The 18,181-nt window shown below is 42.6% G+C and overlaps 1 protein-coding gene across 7 annotated transcripts in view; it reads right to left on the bottom strand.

Moving 5' to 3' along the window:
* Positions 1 to 18,181, bottom strand: part of ANKS1A (ankyrin repeat and sterile alpha motif domain containing 1A) — a 189,495-nt gene that overhangs the window by 162,420 nt on the left and 8,894 nt on the right. The gene's annotated exons all lie outside the window — the stretch shown is intronic.

Below are 18,181 nucleotides of genomic sequence, written 5' to 3'. Positions count from 1 at the left end.
TTCTTAGAGCAGGTAGAGGAAGGAAACAATGTCTACCAGGCAACGGGGACACAACTGTGGCCAAGAAAGGGAACCTACATACCGTCAAGGGGCCTGCAGTCCAGAAGTGGACAGAAACAAGCAAATGGGAAATTACAATACAGCACGATAAACATAACAGCAGGACTTACAGAGCAGGCTCTGGGAGCACACTAGAATCAGAAGACTCCCTGCAGGAAGCAACATACCACAATAATAATAATAGCTAACTAACACTTGCTGAGAAGCCGCGATGTGCTAGGAATACGCTAACTGCACTAGTGGCTTACCGCCTGTAATTCTCAGAACAACACTGCAAGACAGCCACTATTATTACTGCCATTTTAAAGGTAAAACAAAGAGGTTAAGAAACCTCCCGAATGCATACCACTAGCAAGTGGAAGAGTTGGGATTTGAACCCACTTGGGCCGACCCCAGAGTCTAGGCACTTAACCACCACACCTACTGCCTTTTCTAAGATGAGGCCAGAAGCTGTCAAACATCAGAGCCTGGGAAGTTTTGTAGACGCAGAGGTGTGTGGTACAGCTCTAGATGCAAGTCAGCACAGGGCCCAGGCTCATGGGAATTGCAAATGGGCACTTCATACTTGTTAAATTAAGTAATTCTGAAGCCTCCAGTGCAAAGCTGACAGTGGTGAGCAATGAGGAAAGAGGAATAAGCCAGACTGCAAAGCCTCAAAAACACATGAAGGAGTTTGGGAAGGACAAGCCAATGATCCTGAAACGGTGCTCTGAGCCAATATTCAATTTCCTCTTAGAAATAACAGTCTCCTGGGGGAAGCTTCCCAAGAGACAAAATTCCAACTTTTCCTATAAAGAACTAGAAACATTATAGTTCACCAATCATAATTGATACTCATTCAGGATCAAGTTTTTTAAGGAGTATATAAAATTCAAAATGTAACAGTAACTTGCCCAATTCACATTTAATATGTTATAGTTACATGGTTTTCTGTAAAAAAAAAATGTTTTTTTCATGCTTGCAGTCAACTTTTTCCTTCAATAAATCAGAAGGCAACAGGATACTTTTAATGAGACTATAAAATTCAGTAAACAGACTTAGTAGCCATCTTTAAGGAGACCTTGAGACGATGTGCTAATAAATGTGAAGGCTTTTTGTGAAACTGATCCAGAGATACCTTTTGCTGCCTTCTTCTCCTCACTGTGATTTTCTACACAGAAAGCACAGAGGCGCATTGGGGATGAACTTGTTGGCGCCCATGTTATCAGCCCCATAGCTTCACCTTATACGACAGTTACAAAGCTCTCGTTTAATAAGCACATACCATGTTCCAGGTGCTGTGCAAAACGTGTTATCCTCACAAAGGCCCTCTGAGGTGCAAGGTACTATTGTTATTATTCCCATTTTGGAAGTTAGAAAACTGAGGTACAAAGAGTTTAAATAAATTACCGCTAAAGAGAAAGCTGGCTTTGAACCCAGGTCAACTAGCTCCAAAACCTATGCTCCTAAACACTGAGCACCTTGCCTCTCCCAAGTCCCTCCTGCCTTCAAATGGCATCACCAATCCCGATCCACATTGGCAGAGAATTCAACACCCTCTGACTCTCAACCAGAAGGTGTTCCACACCCACAAACTCAAGGCTTTGATTTCAACGACGATGGCTAAACTCAGTCTCTGGAAGGAACAAGTGGGGCAGGTTCTAGGGACAGAGCAGAGACAGTGGAATGAGAAACAGGAAAAATATTTCTGGAGTGAGCCTGAGGCAGCAAAACTGAGGGGGAAAAAATAGGTGCTCCCAGGTGGGGGAGGGAGTTGATAACAAGAGACAGCCTCCTCCTCTCTCCAGGGATTGTCCAGTCCGGGAGTTCTGGAAGTTGCTTATCAGCTCCCACCCACAGCTCCACCCTCAAAAACTGCTGTGACCCTGGCCAGAGCAGAAACACCTCGAATTCCCTAAGCAGAGCAGCCAGGGGTGGGGAGGTGGGGAGATGGGGCCAAGCTGGGCCAGGGGCCTCCTGGCCTGAGGTTTGGAAAAGAAGCCAGAGAGCAAGGGGGGAGGACAGGGAAGTCAGCAGTGGATTCTCTAGGGACATGATGTCCCTTCTCCTCTAGCCAGCTGGAAGAAGACAAAGACCCTTGACTCAAAAAAAGATCTTTACCTACAAGACACCGTCGCATTTGTTGGTTAGTTGAACAGACAAGCAGAGTGAGACAGGGCAGATGGCCACTTCATTTGCACTTCACTGTGAATCCTCTTACAAAAACTGACTTTCTAACATCAGGTTGAATCTAGCTACACAGTGGTTACAGGAATTCTGATAGGTAATTTGGAACACGGGGCAGGGGGAAAGGGAGCTTGGCTGGATGAGAAGAGAAGAGGTCCCATAAACGAAAAGGTGCAAAAACAAAAAAATCAACAATCCATCACTGACATCTCAATGTACCTGAGTGAAACCCACCTCTCCACAAACCACACAGGAAAAGGCACTCAGCCATGGGCCAGCTCCCAGTTCTCCGTCTCCAGCAGCTCTGGCCAGCAGCTGGGGCAGCAGGAAAGCTGCAGGCAGGCTAGCAGGCTGCTGGGGCAGCCCCTTAAGCCCCCAGCTTCTCTCCAGCTTCTCTACCAGAGTACACAGGATAGGACACCTGGAAGGCCCACAGGGCAAGGTTTAGTGGTGGACCAAACAAAGGAGGGTTTTATGTTGCCCTTCCCCCGCGCCAATTAGACACCAATTAGAAGAACCTGTGTCTCTAACTATAAAGGGAGAGGCCACCCCCACCCCCGCTTAATTATTAGCCATTTAACCCTATTACTCCAGGTAATGCAGGAGGGCTGGGGGGCACACCTTTAATAAGGGATGATCACACTGCAGGCAGCAGGGAGGTTGCCTCTGCCTGAGCCAACACAGAGCAGTGCTTGTTCACAGCAGGTACTCAATAACTGGTGAGTCAAAGACCAAGATGGAGTATACTTGACAATTTAAGAAAATTTCCGCAAACTCTGTAGTCCAATAATGTGGTATTTTTTGCCTTTATGTTTATGCAATCAATTCCCAGCTGAACCATGTAGAATTATAAGCCCTACGCAGATGGGATGGGGAACACGCTGAAACTTTTTTATTTTTAAGTTACATGGGGGCAGAGCATATTTCAGGGTCAGAAGGAAGAGTTTTTTTTTTTTTTTTGGCTGTGTTGGGTCTTTGTTGCTGCATGCAGACTTTCTCTAGATGCAGCGAGCGGGCGCTACTCTTCGTTGCAGTTTGCAGGCTTCTCATTGCGGTGGCTTCTCTTGTTGCAGAGCATGGGCTCTAGGCATGCAGGCTGCAGTAGTTGTGGCACGCGGGCTCAGGAGCTGTGGCTCGCGGGCTGTAGAGCGCAGGCTCAGTAGTTGTGGTGCACGGGACCCATGTCCCCTGCATTGGCAGGTGGATTCTTAACCACTGCGCCACCAGGGAAGCCCCAGAAGGAAGACTTTTACAAGAGATCAAATGAGGAAATTTTTCTTTAAAATGAGACATCTGGCAAACCTGGCAATTCAGTTTTTATTTGTTGATGAAAATTTCTTGGACCTGGGTTACTCTCTGAATCATTCTTCTTAAAATAGAGGCTTTAATAGAGAGCATTTTGTCTGATTTTTCTTCCACAGCAGGCTCCACTGAGCACACAGAGGAAGCAGCAGCCTCAGTCCAAAGTAATTCCATTTTCATATTAACTAACATTTTAACTCCAATTCAGCAATATTTGTAGAAAAGTGTATTGTAGTTGAGACGCCGGTCTCATCCTTTCCTAAAGCTCCATATCCAGATATTCCTCAATGTGTTAATAAGTAAGAGGCAGACATGATGCTCCTCAAAGGCTTTATATTGGCTGCAAGGAAAACAGCTCTGACCTGGAACCAAATACTTTCTCTGAGAAGATGGGAACAGAGACAACCAGCTCTGCCTTAAATTAGGAGTGGACCCCAAACAGAACAGAGTGGCTTAGAGATCAGGGCTTCAAGAATGTGCCAGCCCACCGCAGAGCAAAAACCAGTCAGCCTTTCCTTTCACTCCATTATTACATTCTCATCAATCAAGCTGAAATAAAAAGGAAACCCTCTGGAAGGAAATCTTAGGAATGTAAAAACCCAAACTGCACTTTATTAACAACAACAAAAAACACCTGCCCAGGACTTCTCTGGTGGCGCAGTGATTAAGAATCCGCCTGCCAATGCAGGGGACACAGGTTCGAGCCCTGGTCTGGGAAGAATCCACAAGCCGCGGAGCAACTAAGCCCGTGTACCACAGCTACTGATCCTGTGCTCTAGAGCCCGTGCTCCGTAACAAGAGAAGCCACCGCAATGAGAAGCCCGTGCACCGCAACAAAGAGTAGCCCCCACTCACCACAACTAGAGAGAAAGCTCGTGCGCAGCAACGAAGACCCAATGCAGCCAAAAACAAAACCCAAAACCCACAAATCTGCCCAGGCCTGAAGTTCCAAGATGTTAACCAATACAGATCTATGCTTACAGGAAGGGTGTCTGCATTTTTCCAGCTGCCTACAGCACTAACTATGGGGTCCCCTTCGTTCATCAAGTATCTGAGTATCTATGAAGCTCTAGCACTGCCACAGGGGCAGGGGACACATGTAAGCAGAAAGAAAGATGTGGCCTTGGCCCTCGTGGAACTTATATTCCGGTGGTGAGACAGACTTCAACGATCCCAGAAATAAATGACATAAAGAGCTAGCTAATGCTTCCCACCACAAACAGAACATGATAGCCCCAAATACCCTTCTAGAGTAAAATATCACCCCATTTTACGGCTGAAAAAAATGAGATACAAGAAGCAATGTGCCCAAGATCATACAACCTACAACCTGTGTTTGGCGAGGTCTCGAGTCCACAGCCTCTCACCAAACCAGGTCACCTCTGCCCTCTTCCTGCTGCTTCCAGAAGCCCTCAGTAAGACCCCAGGGAGAAACAATTCTACAGCCTATCGTGCTGCCACATTCAGAGCCTTTGGACAGGCCTATGTTCAATGAACACTCTTTTGGGGTTCAAAGTGCAATATTTTAGTGCTCTTCTCACTTCACTTACGGGGAAATTTTCCTTCTTCAGAAATGGAAGAGTCAATAACACAGGTAGCCCAAAGGCTTCCTTCACAGAATAAACCTAAAATGACTACTGGGCCCTGGAAGATTTCTAGCTGCCCAAGAAAATGGGCTGGCACCTTACTCTCTGTTTCCTGTCCTGGCCAATTCAATACTGAGTAACAGAATTTCAAAACCATTTCCTCCTCAATCTTAGAAAAATCTTACAACATCCCAGACCAACTTAAATTCACACTGAACAGTGTCTTCCTGAAAACACTCTATAAATCAAATGATGATGACTAAATCATTCTAGACCCATTAGTGACAAATATTTTTGCTGAGCAAATTATGAGTACTTAATTAGGACTGTTTAAATTCTGATGTTTTGAATCACCGAATTTTCATAAAGTAGCACAGTCTCAGAATCATTTGTATAAATTTTTTAAATGTTTGTATAAATTTCTTTGAGAAGATACCATCCTTCCTGACTGATTAGTTTTAGATTCAAAGACTATTTTATGTAGTCTTTCCTAACCAGTGAATAGTTGGAGGTCAAGAGACCGAGGCTTAGTTCAGCCACTATTTTGATGTGTAACCTTAAACAAGTCAGTTCCTCTCTCTGTGTCTACTTATTTGTCTTGTGGGCACATGAACAGTCTTTCTCAGGGGTGGTGAGGCCAAGGAGATGACACAGGTCAATGCAAAAGGTATTATTTAAAGTCGAGATATTTGATCATCCTTCTGTACCCAGCTCCTAGCACAGGGCCTACCACAGAGCAGAAACTCAGTAAATGTTTGAAGTATGAACAAAGTTCACTTCTGCAGAAGCTGACAGCATTCATCGAGTACAGGAAAGGAAACCTAACCTTAGGGAACCAAATGGTGGGTCAGGTTAACCACAATAAAAATAGGCAATACACACTCAGCCAGCAGGACCACAATAAGGTTCTGCATCTCATCATCAAAAACAGAACCACCCATCCCTACATACCATACAGATACACAAAAGCAGGTCAAACATGTCACTCAGAACTAATTCTGTTTCTCAATCCATCCCAAATGTATTGTTTTCAATGATCCTCTAACCAAGATATCAAAGTATTCTTACTAGTATACATTTTTCTAACCTAAAATCATCTTTGCAGTAGAATAAGGTAGTTCCTAAAAAATAACTGTCTACTAAATCCTTACTATGTGCTAGGTGAGAGATTTTCAGTTATTTCAATTCCTACTCTTTAATAAAATGTGTTGTCAACTCCTCTCAGAGGTGAAGGGGGCTCTCCCACCCCTGGGCAAGCTACCCAGTGTCAGGGTCTGGAGCCCCGCCTCCCTGAAGACCCCAGACTACCAGAACACCTGGGATCAGGGAGAAGCCGCAGAAGCTGCTCTGAGGTTGAGATCAGGCCGGGGAGAGAAAATGGGGCTGAGGACCACCCTCTCCCTCCAAGGGGCTCTATGTTTTATGTTTAAATACAGGGGAACCAGAGCACACCAGTGATAAGGATCAGACTACACAAGTATCACTGGAAAATGCTGACACTGATGCTAATTATAGATGCCGGAGAACAACAAATTAGTAAACAAGAAACTGTGAAATTTTGATCTGGCCATGTAAAAATTAATACTAATTATAGTCACTTACGTGAATTGCTTACCTAATTACCATGCAGCACAATAATGATCATGCACATCAATAAAGGTGTCAGATTAGCATAATTGTTTGATTTCATCACAACACTGAACTGAGGTAACACCTGGCGGCTTTCATAAATTGTTGCTCACCCAGCACGCTTTTTTTACTCACAACTTAAAGCTGAATTGAACATCCCTGGGTGAACAAGAACTTGCATTGCTGTAAAAGCATAAACAGTCCCTGGGCACCACCTGAAAACTGGAACAGCAGAGATTCCGTGGCGACTCAGAACACTGCATAGATATTCCAGGGGCAAGAAATATATCTTGCATTTTATTATATATGACTCTGTAGCCAAACTGCCATTTCTCTTCTACTCATTTGAATGAGGATTCTCCATCCCACATACCACCATCCTTCATTCTAATCTGTCAGAGATTTATAGTAACAGGAAATTTGGCGCTGGGGCTGGCAGATAAATGAATTTTGGCTGACTGGAGAGAAAAGCTTCCTCTCAGCAGAAAGGGTGTGGTTTGGGTTTCTTAATGACCATTCAGGGTTAGGACTCCAGACATTGCCAATCACAAAGCCCAAGCAGCTTGTTTTGCCTTTTCTAGAAATTTCCAGTCCTATGTACATGGTCCTTGAACTTCACAAGGACGTATTCTCATAGCTAAGGGCCAGGACTGTTTGTGAGGAAGTGCTAGGCCCTAGATAACAGCCCTGTGGGTTAAGGATCCCCCTCACTGCTATCCTGTGCACATCGAAGGAGCTTATTCCAGCATATCACAGGCCAAAGCAAAGACAGGGTTAGCATTAAACTTTATAAAAACCTTAGAATCAAATCTATGCACCACCCTGCAAGAAGTGCCGGTTTGGCTTTCTGTACACATACCAGTAAATAAACAACTATCCTGAAAGGAGTAGGAAGTCTTTTCCTGCTTTCCGTAGCACTAGTCACCCCCAGGGGCAAGCGCCCGCGGGTCTTCTCCGTGGGAACACCCATTTGGAGCTTTAGCTTTCACCGCAACAAACAAAGGACGATTAGAACAAACCAAAAGACTGATTCATCTGCCCGATTTGAAAAAAATTATCATACAAATGCCTATGCACACAGAAATAAGTAATGGGGCTATTCTAAAGCAAACACTTCCCTTCTTCGGAAGAGGGAAAAAAGTATTTCATTTCAGTTATGGCTTACGAAAATCCAGGCCTCAAAATTCCACTTTCTTATTTTACATTGTAAAATTCTACTTAGTCATAAGAGATTTCAACCTCTTGCTTGTAAATCAACTGCCAAGTCCTGTTCCTTGCACCTTCTGAATATCTTTCCAGTCCGGGCTCCTCTCCATGCCCACTGTTACTAGTCCTAATAGCTTTACACGCCTAATCAATTTCGACCCCTCCGATCCACTTCCCCAAAATCTGAAGTGACCTTTCGAGATTGCAAATCCATCATTACCTTCGGTGTAAAATCCAAGTCCTGAACGTGGGCCTGACGGTCTCGCCTCTGCCTGCTACTCCAAGCCCATCTCTCCCCAGTCCCAGCACCCCGCCTCCACCCTCACACCAGACAATCGCCTGCAGTTTTCTCCATCCTTTGCACATGCTGTGCACTCTCTCTCCAGCTTGGATGAGCCCTCACTTTCTCCTTCTTTGCCTGCGCAGCTCCTATTATCTCTAATGTGCCACTCAGACGTCACTTCTTCAAGGAGGAGCACTTCCCTCACACACTTAAGAGTGCCCCCCTCACCCTCACCCTGTCCCTTGGTTCCTCCATGATCCTCCAGCATCCCTGCTTCATAGCACTCATCACCTCCTATCTGTCTCCCTCGTTAGAAGATTAGAAGGCTGGGACGGAGCCTTTCTTTCTCTCTAATTCCACTGGCTCACACAAGGCCTGGGACTCATTAAATGAAGAGCCATCGTCCTTTGGTTCCAAATCAGCACAACTTCGCCTACTAGAGAGTTACACATGTAAGCTACTGTGGGGGGGGGGTGGTGGCGGGGGAACTACTAAGGTGACTTCTCATTAATGATAATGATAATTATTATGGTAAATGTCAGCTGAAGGCACAGAGCATGGTACAATGGAAAAAACATGGACTCTGCAGTCAGTGAGATATGAGACTGAATTTAGATAAGTAACATAAGCCCAGGTCTGTGGGGGTTTTTTTGTTTTTTGTTTTTTGGGGGGGTACGCGGGCGTCTCACTGTTGTGGCCTCTCCTGTTGCGGAGCACAAGCTCCGGACGCGCAGGCTCAGCAGCCATGGCTCACGGGCCCAGCCGCTCCGCGGCACATGGGATCTTCCCGGACCGGGGCACGAACCCGTGTCCCCTGCATCGGCAGGTGGACTCTCAACCACTGCGCCACCAGGCAAGCCCAGGTCTGTGGTTTTATGGGAGAATTTATTTAAGTCTGGGCACGTGTCGAGTATAGTATTCGGCACATATAGACCCATCCCTGCTCCCACCCCACTGTACCCCACGAGTCTGGGTGTATGGTGGAGAAAAGGAAACACATTCCCAGGCAAAAACCTATGGTGATAAAGGCCAGAATGGTAGTTACCGCAAGGAGGGGCATTTTTGGCTGGGAGGTGACATGAGAGCCTTTTGGAGTACCGCAGACGTTCTATGTCTTGATCTTGGTGATGAGTACACAGATGTATACTAGGTAAAACACATTGCTCTGTACACTTACTATCCGTGCATTCACTGTATGTAAATTATACTTCAATAACTTTTTTTAACTAATAAAGGAAGTACATTCTCCCTATGACGGAAGACAGCCTCAAAGATGAGGCCTGAAGTCAAAGCATGTTTGCACGCTGAAAGCTCCTGGTCACCCACAGCAGTGATTCTTAGCCCCAGGGCTACAGTGTTATTATAAAGGGTCAGCAAATGCATTTGTACACCAGGCATTGGAAGCAGGCAGGATAAATGTCTCACATGCAGATACGTATCACAATGTCCCAAAGGTACAGAGAAGCTACCATATTTAATAAAACACATTAATTTCAGAGTGTGACTAACTTTAGAGTCACTCTGTTATAACATAGTTTCTCAATCAACAAACACTCAAAGTATAGCTACAATCCTGTTGGGACTAAAACAATTTTTTGAAGTGTCATCTTACTTTCAATCTCACACTCTCTCGCTCTCTCTCAGGCCTAAAGTCTAAACACAATCAAGCCAGCATCCTAGGGGTACACAGAGTGGTGGGGAGGGGTCTCCAGACCACCCTAGTCCATTACCATCTTCTCTTCTTCCAACCTCCTTTAGCACCAACCATCTACATCCACGGCTAAACAGTCAAGTACCTAAAAGGTGGTTGGACTTCCTCTTTATAAATATTAATATTGGCAGCTGCCATTACTATGTTCCAGCCACTGTTCTAAGTATTTACATGCATAACTTCATTTAATCTTCACTCAGTCTTATTATATGGGAGATATTATTATTAGAGATGAGGAAACTGAGGCCAAGAAATTAAGAAAGTTGTCTATTTTCTCTCAATTGGTAGGTGGCAAAGGCAAGATCTGAACCCAGAGAACTTGACTTCAGAGCCGCTACCTGACATGGCGCTTGTGTGTTTACTTTTTATTCTGACATAATTTTAGGCTTACAGAAAAGCTGCAAAGATAGTAGAGCTCTTGTGTACCTTCCCAGCTTCCCCTTATGTTATCATCTTACATAACCACAGCACATTGATCCAAACTTAAGAAAGTAACACTGGTACAATACTATTAACTAAACTACAGACTTTATTCAGATTTCTCCAGTTTTTTTTGTTTATTTTAATTTTTTTTTGGAAGTATAGTTGATTTATAATGTTTTTACACTCATGCCCTTTTTCTGGTCCACTTTACGTTTGTAGGCATAATTCCTTAGTCTCCATTCTGTAATGGTTCCTCAGGCTTTCCTTGTCTTTCACAGCCCTGTCACTTTTAAAGAATACTAGTCAGGTATCCTGTTGAATGCTCTTCAGTTTGAGTTTGTCTGTTTTCCCATAATTATGGATTTTGGGGGAAGAACATAAGAGGTGAAGTGCCCTTCTCATCACATCCTATCAGGGGGTAAGTGACATCAACATGACTAAAAATGTTAACCTTGACCTCTTGGTTAAGGTGATGTCTGCCAAGTTCTTCCACGGTAAAGTTACTGTTTTCCCTTTCCATACTCTTATTATTTGGAAGCCAGTCTCTAAGACCAGCCCACACTCAGGAGAAGGGGAATTAAACTCCATCCCCAGGAGAGGAGAGTTTCAAAGAATATGTGGACATGGTTTGAAACCACCACAGTAATTAATAAATATTTTTGGAAGATGATTTAAGGCCATGCTAATATGCTGTTTCTCCTTAAACTGTCACAAACTAATTTTAGCCTTCATTGGTAGATCTTGCCTGCAGCAATTATTACTGTGGTGTGCTAATGGCGATTTTCTATTCCTCTCATTCCTTCTACATTTATTAACTGGAATTCTTCTGAAAAGAAGAGCTATCTCTTCTCTCCCATTTACTTATTTATTCAATCATTTATATCATTAACTCATAGATGTTTATTTTATTCTTTGGCTTATAATCCATTACTATTGCTTTTTATTTTGCTGTTCATATTGTTCCAACTTTGGCAATTAAGAGCTCTTTCAGGTTGGCTTCTGTGTTCTTTTGACATATTCATCTTTTTTTATTTTCCCTGCCCCAGTACTAGAATCAACGATTTCTCTGAGGAGATCATGGGGCCATTTTATCATCACTCTAATCAAGTCAATTTCTTAAGGGAACTGACCAATTTCGTATTCCTAAGTATCTCCTACAGCAGTATGCTTGACATACAGGAATGTAGTTGTTTATGAAAGCTTCAAGGGCAGAAAGAGCAATGGCCCGTTTGCTGACTCACATAGTTGAGGCGACAGGCTTCTTTCTCTCCTGAGCCACCCTGCGGGACAAGGTGTAGAAAAAGCCACATGGTTCCTGGCACACAGTAAGAGTACAGTAAGCAGTAGGTCCTTTCCCCAGTCTGTCTCTGCAGCTGCTTTAAGACGTGCTGATGCACCTTCCTTGGGACCTCTGTCAGGAAACGCTACAAACGCAACAAACGTTTCTTTCTCTCCTGCGCCCCCCCCTTTTTTTTTATGGATGGGAAACTGAGGTGCAGGAGAAGTAAAAAATATTGCCAAGGGGCTTCCCTGGTGGTGCAGTGGTTGAGAGTCCGCCTGCCGATGCAGGGGACACGGGTTCATGCCCTGGTCTGGGAAGATCCCACATGCCGCGGAGCAGCTGGGCCCGAGAGCCATGGTCGCTGAGCCTGCGCATACGGAGCCTGTGCTCCGCAACGGGAGAGGCCACAACAGTGAGAGGCCCGCGTACCACAAAAAAATATATATATATATTGCCAAGATCATACAACTAGAGAATGGCTAAGGTAATTCTAGGCAGAAGACCCCTGGGGGCCTGGTCTCCCATGCCCTTCCCCAGAGGCAGCGTGCACCCTGAAGGAGGAAGCTTCCTGGAGGCCATGTTACCTGTAGACTGATTTTTCTATCTAACCCTCATCCTCTTCCCTTCAGAGTTCAAGCACGGAGAGGCTGACTAAAGGGTAAAACTAAGAGACCTATGTGCTTTCCAGACCCCAGGGTTCCAGACAGTCCTAGGCCAACTCTACAGACAAGAAGAACTTAAGGCTTAATTTAAAGATTTTGTCTGGGTATCTACAGATCAAATAAAAGGCTAACGTCAAAATCAGTGAAGGAAGGAAAGACAAGATTTATATTTTGTTCCACTCAATCCCAGATGGCCACACGAACCAAAAGACCAATCCTAAGTGACTAGTATAAGTATGAATACTAAGTGGGCAATGAGAAACAAATTAAACATATTAAAACAAATGTGAAACACAATCAAAACAATGTTAAAAAGCAGAAGGTTAAGGCTACAGGTGTCAAAATCTTGCAAGTCCCAGTACCTGGTAATTAGGAAACCTGATGCCAGCCAGATTCATCACATGAAGTCAGCCAGTGACTTCATTATTTCATCAATAGAAGGAAATCAGATAATACCTTGAGCAATAGGAAGTGTTCACACACACACACACACACACACACACACACACACACGGCAATAATGTTGGTTACTACATTATTATATAATCACATTTTTTTCAGATATATAGTCGACTAAAGAGTAAATATTAAAAAGTGAGGGAAACAGAAATGATGGTAACTAAAGACAAAGAGTCTAACAGATCATGATGGTTACAGAAAAGACACTTTTAAAAAGACAGCTCTGTCTGAAAAAACTTAAGTTGGTTGAAAAAACTTAAGTAAAAGTACTGGATCCTGATTTTGTATACACTCTCCAAGAAAGAAAAAACTGCTAAACTTTAAAGTGAAACACTAAACCCTCAATCATTTACTTAAAAACCTTTCTGAAAGTCTTCTCTGGGTCTGCTAAAGATAGCAGAAAGGCTGCTGGTAAGAGTGACTAGCAAGAAAACTATTCTCCAGCCGAGTTCTTAAACATATAATAATGGAGATAGCAACAGATTAAAAAGTAATGAATCTGGAATCTCTGCCAATTTCAACATGAGGTATTTTCATTTGTAACAGATAAAAAGTAATAGAGTATTCTATTACTGCTAAGCATACAGGACCCACAGGTGTTTTCAGTACTACTCAGCTAGAATACTATCTTTTCCTTCTACTTCTACAACCTGGGGACTCAGACGTCTTCTTGGCAGCCATGATCTCCACATAAAATAGACTCTACAGGCCTTGCAAATGGAAAATCTCGGTCTTGGGCAAGTCACTTTAACCTTTCTCATCAGTAAAATGGTCACTAATACCAATATCACAGGATTGTGAAGATTAAAGCACCAAGGATTACGGAAGTAACATTTCCTGTCCCATAATCCCAGGCTTCAAACTACTATCAACAATCATTTGAACCAGCCAGACAGTACTCTCTGAAAGTCATTTTATGGACAAACTAATTATTGTTTGGGAATGGAAAATCTGGTCATAAACCACTAATGAGGCAGGGGAAGGGGAAGGAATTGTAAAAAAGCAGAATGGGTAGCAATAGCTAGAAATAATTTCAAATACACAGGCCTCTAGTTTCTTGCCAATTGTTTAGATTTACTTCCCTCGCACACCCTTTGGCCTCTGTGGTACATCCCGCAGGCATGTGTCCAAAACAAATCTTTACCACTTTAAAATCTGGTGGGGAAGGGGAGGGTACTGAATTTTCTCAGAGGTGAAATTCATGAAAGCATTAACCTGCTTGAGAGGAAGGTGAGGATTTTCTAGAAGAAAAGTTTGAGGAAGTTTGAGAATAAGGGAGGCTTTTTCCTCTTCGTGAGCTGCACGGCTTTCCCTATATCCTCTAAACTAATATATTATTTGGCATAAGTTTAAAGACATTCCCCTCATCTAACTTTCTTATATTCCAAGGAAATTGCCAATGATTTAAAAAATAAGCCTCTCACTTTATGTAGTCAAAGTGTTCCAAAGGGCTTTTGTATTACACTCTTAATAAAAGGAACAATCCCCAGTTGCGTAGAAGCTAAGACTAAGGACTCCGGAGCTAGTCTGCCTGGGCTTGGAAGCAAGCCTCAGCACTTCCCAGCTTACTACAGTGGGCAAGTTATCTGATGGCTCCAGGCTTTGGTTTCCTCATCAGTAAGACGGCAATACTACCTGTGCCCTCTCCAAAGTGTTGTTATGAGGATGAAATGAGCTAATATTTGTAAAGTGCTTAAGAACTGTGGATGGCACAAAGTGTTATCAAAGCAACTATTAAATTAAAATAAATAAATCCCTAATCTGGGGGGTAAAATTTTACCTAAGCATATAGTAAGGGGTGGTTTGAATTTCTTCCAAAGACAGTTCTCCAAGTGGTCAAACGCAATGCTTTACGAGCAGAAGTTTGGGGAGTCAGACTCCTGGCTCTGCCATCCTCCATGTGGCCCTGAGCTGGTCACTTTAACCTCTCCCTGAACCTTTGCTTCTTCATCTGTAAAATGTGGATAATAACAATTAGCTAGCAGGTATGCTGTGAAGATAGACTGAGAAAATATAGATGTAAAGTTCTGGGTACAGACAGAGGAAAGTATTAAGTGCTCAAGAAGTAAAACTCTTCCCCAACAACGTGTACATCCCAACCTACCATAGAGTCTGTAGCGACAGCTCTGAGCTGCTGTGAACTAACTTGTGAGTGAACTACCTCAAATACTGCAATCTGAGCTGGGCTTTTGTGGAAGTTTTATCAGGGCTGTGGGGCAACCTGAAGAAGCAAGAATCAGGCAGGTGAACCGAACCAGGATCCAGAATCAAGCTGGATCATAGGAGGAGGAGGGAACATGACACCAACAGTTATGAACAAAGCCAGGACCAGGCTCCTCTCCAGGCTGAGCAAAGAGCTAAAGATCTAAAAACAAGCCCCAGAAAGAATTTTCCAGGTAAACAGCCCTTTTGAAATGATCTGTTCTGAAAGCTCTTCTGGCCACTGGACTTCTTAGAAGTAGGTCTCAATTATAATTCAAAAGGAAAAATAACTTGAGAAATGGATTGTGTTTAAAGGAAACTGAAAAGAAAATCACAATGAAGGCTTATTCAGGTGAAAGGAAAACAAAGTCAACAGGTTGGTTCACTCAGACAAAAAGGGCTGGGTTACAGGCAGAAACTCCCTTTAAGAAGGGTCCTCCTAAGGTTAAATAAAGCACCACCTCCAAATACACTAGTTTGTGTTTTCTAAGTATCTGATACCTCAAGTAATAGTACCACTGTCTCTAGTTTTTCACAGGTAAGAAGAGAGAGTTCCCCATTTTTTTTAATTAAGAAAATTAAAATCCCTGAGATTTTAAGCTTTCGCTATGACTGGAAAGAATTGTAATTAGGAGATCTGACTATACACAAGCAAAGCTGAAAGTCACAAATTCAATAAAAGGAGGGACAATAATAAAAAAATTTACTTTCTTAATCTTAGTAAGGAAAAGCACTTAATAATGCCCTCCAAATTAAGGCTACTAATGCAATATCAGTGAATGGTCAATAAATGCTGACTACTAGTACTATTATTAGTGGGACATACATTTGGAGCTGCTCTTCCAGTCACATCGAGTCCTCACTGGCAGGGATAAGCCAGCGTGCAACCCTGACAGAGGACAGACCCCATCACGTGGAGGCAGAGGCACAGCCTCGGTCTTGCAAGAATTACACACCATCCAACTCGACAGTGTGAACTTCTTGGCACTATGAAGCTCAAGTGTTTTAAGATACATTTTCCTTTCTCAGTAAAGTCAAACATATTTCTTCTCTTGTTTTTGTTTTCGTTTTTCATCTTAACTCATGACAATGCTCTTTAAAGAATCTGAGAGCCCAACATGACAGTGCTATGGAGTGAGTAAGATGGAGCTGGATGCTGTCATTGCCTAATAGAGGCCAAGATCTCTCTGAAGTAGAACCTTACTGTCCCAACAACTGTCAAAAAGAAACAAATAAGTGGCTCCATGTGGTGCTTTTATCACTTTTAAATTGACACTACAGGTGTAGCATTTGTACATCTGGCTGGTCAAGGGGAGGAATCTGAGCCAAAGCAGAAGGACCCTGACCCAGTCCTCCCACCCCCACTCCAAACACATAAAACCAATGGATAAAATAAAAGAAATACTTTCATATATAGTTGAGCTCCAAACCAAGAAAAGAAAATATACAGATGACAGAACAGGAACTCAAAATCGGACCTGTGAGTGGGAGCTCTGAATGCAATAGCTCAGGAGTCAATAATGAGACAGAGACCTATGCTTAGTATACTTAACGAAAGACAATTCAACTGACTCTTCAATGTTTACGTAAAAAGTGTGACACCACGAAACATATTCAGAGTAACATATGAGACTGAATAAGTAACAACTCACCTTGACACACCCAGATTCTTATCTAGAGCCACCCCATAAACCTGGTGGGAAAACACCATTTTTAGTGGGTTTTCCATAATTAAAATCTAAAGAAATTTGGTCTCTAAAGTGTCTAGAGTATCTTTTTAAGGCTTTGTTACCTATAGGGCCATGTATGGCCAGCAGGAAACTTAAAAAATTAAAAGCCATCTGAACTAATCCAGACTCTGGAAGATTAGAATCCTTGATTTGCAAGTGACCAGAAGAACCAGCACAAACTGGAGGACTCTGAGTAGAAATAGCACTCAATTAAAATACACAAATACAAACAACACCACTTCATTACAAACCAGTTCAACTGCTCTACATAGTAAAGTAAAACTGTCAAAGTCTAAATGTCTCAGAGCACATTTTAGAAAGGTTATTACTGGAGCACAAATAAGCTTAAAAGTACGAGTTCACAATGATTATTCACAAGAAACTCATTGGACACGTCTGAAGACTACTAGGAAACCAACTTGATCTGAAAACTGGTAAATAAGGGAAAAGAATCATGCATTTAATCCATCTTTCCTACACAAACTCTACCTCAGGGTAACCAAGTAGTTAATAACATGAGGTTTCTCTATAAAGTTTCTCTCCAAAAAGTATTCCAGTTAATAAACGAAGAAGGTAAAATAGAAATGAAAAATCACCATTTTGCAAACTCTAAATCATGGCTTTAGACCGTGATCGTCAATGGCTGCCGACATCACAAAAAAGAAGACTAAACAGAAGGACGTACACAACATCCCCTAGAAAGAAATCCTGCCAGAAAATCTGAACCTGAATCAGACCAAGCCTAGATCTGATTTCCAGCCCACAGGAAATACAGGGGACAGATGAACATGTTGAATGATACCTCAGAGATGCAATCAGCGAAACCCAGACTCTGGGAAATGGGGCAAATGACCTTTTTTTCTTCAACAAATAAACTGGAATGAAAAAATGACAGAGATGAAAGCCACAGATTTAAAGAGACTTATGAGACATACCAACCAAATGCAATGTATGAACCTTGTTTGAACACAGATTTGAACAAACCAACTATAAAACATAAAATAAAATATTTTGGGGAATTCCCTGGTGGTCCAGTGGTTAGGACTCCACACTCTCTGAGGGCCTGGGTTCAATCCCTGGTCAGGAAACTAAGATCCCACAAGCCAAGTGGCCAAAATAAATTAAAAAATAAATAATACAATATTTTAGACCATATGGAAAATTTGAACCCTGACTGACTAAACACTTGATGGTTTTAAGGAACTGCCATTTTCAGGTGTGATAGTGGTATTTTTAATATTTTTTAACGAGTCCTTATCTTTTAGAGATACACACTTAAATGATATATAGGTTTTCTTCAAAATAATTGAGTTGGGGGGGATGATGATAAAAAGAAACAAAATTTGCCATAAGCTGATAATTGTTTTATGGTTACTTAAGGTATGTGAGGATTCATTATTTTATTCTCTCGACTTCTATATGTTTGAAATTTCCCACAATAAAAGCTAGAACAACAAAAGGCAAAAACAAAATGGATTCT

This window comes from Aethalodelphis obliquidens, unplaced genomic scaffold (genome assembly GCF_003676395.1).
Source record: "Aethalodelphis obliquidens isolate GAN/ISIS:26980383/991018 unplaced genomic scaffold, ASM367639v1 scaffold31, whole genome shotgun sequence".
Taxonomy (NCBI): Eukaryota; Metazoa; Chordata; class Mammalia; order Artiodactyla; family Delphinidae; genus Aethalodelphis; species Aethalodelphis obliquidens.
The sequence above is the reverse complement of the archived record's forward strand: the minus strand, read 5'-3'. Positions and strand labels throughout refer to the sequence as shown.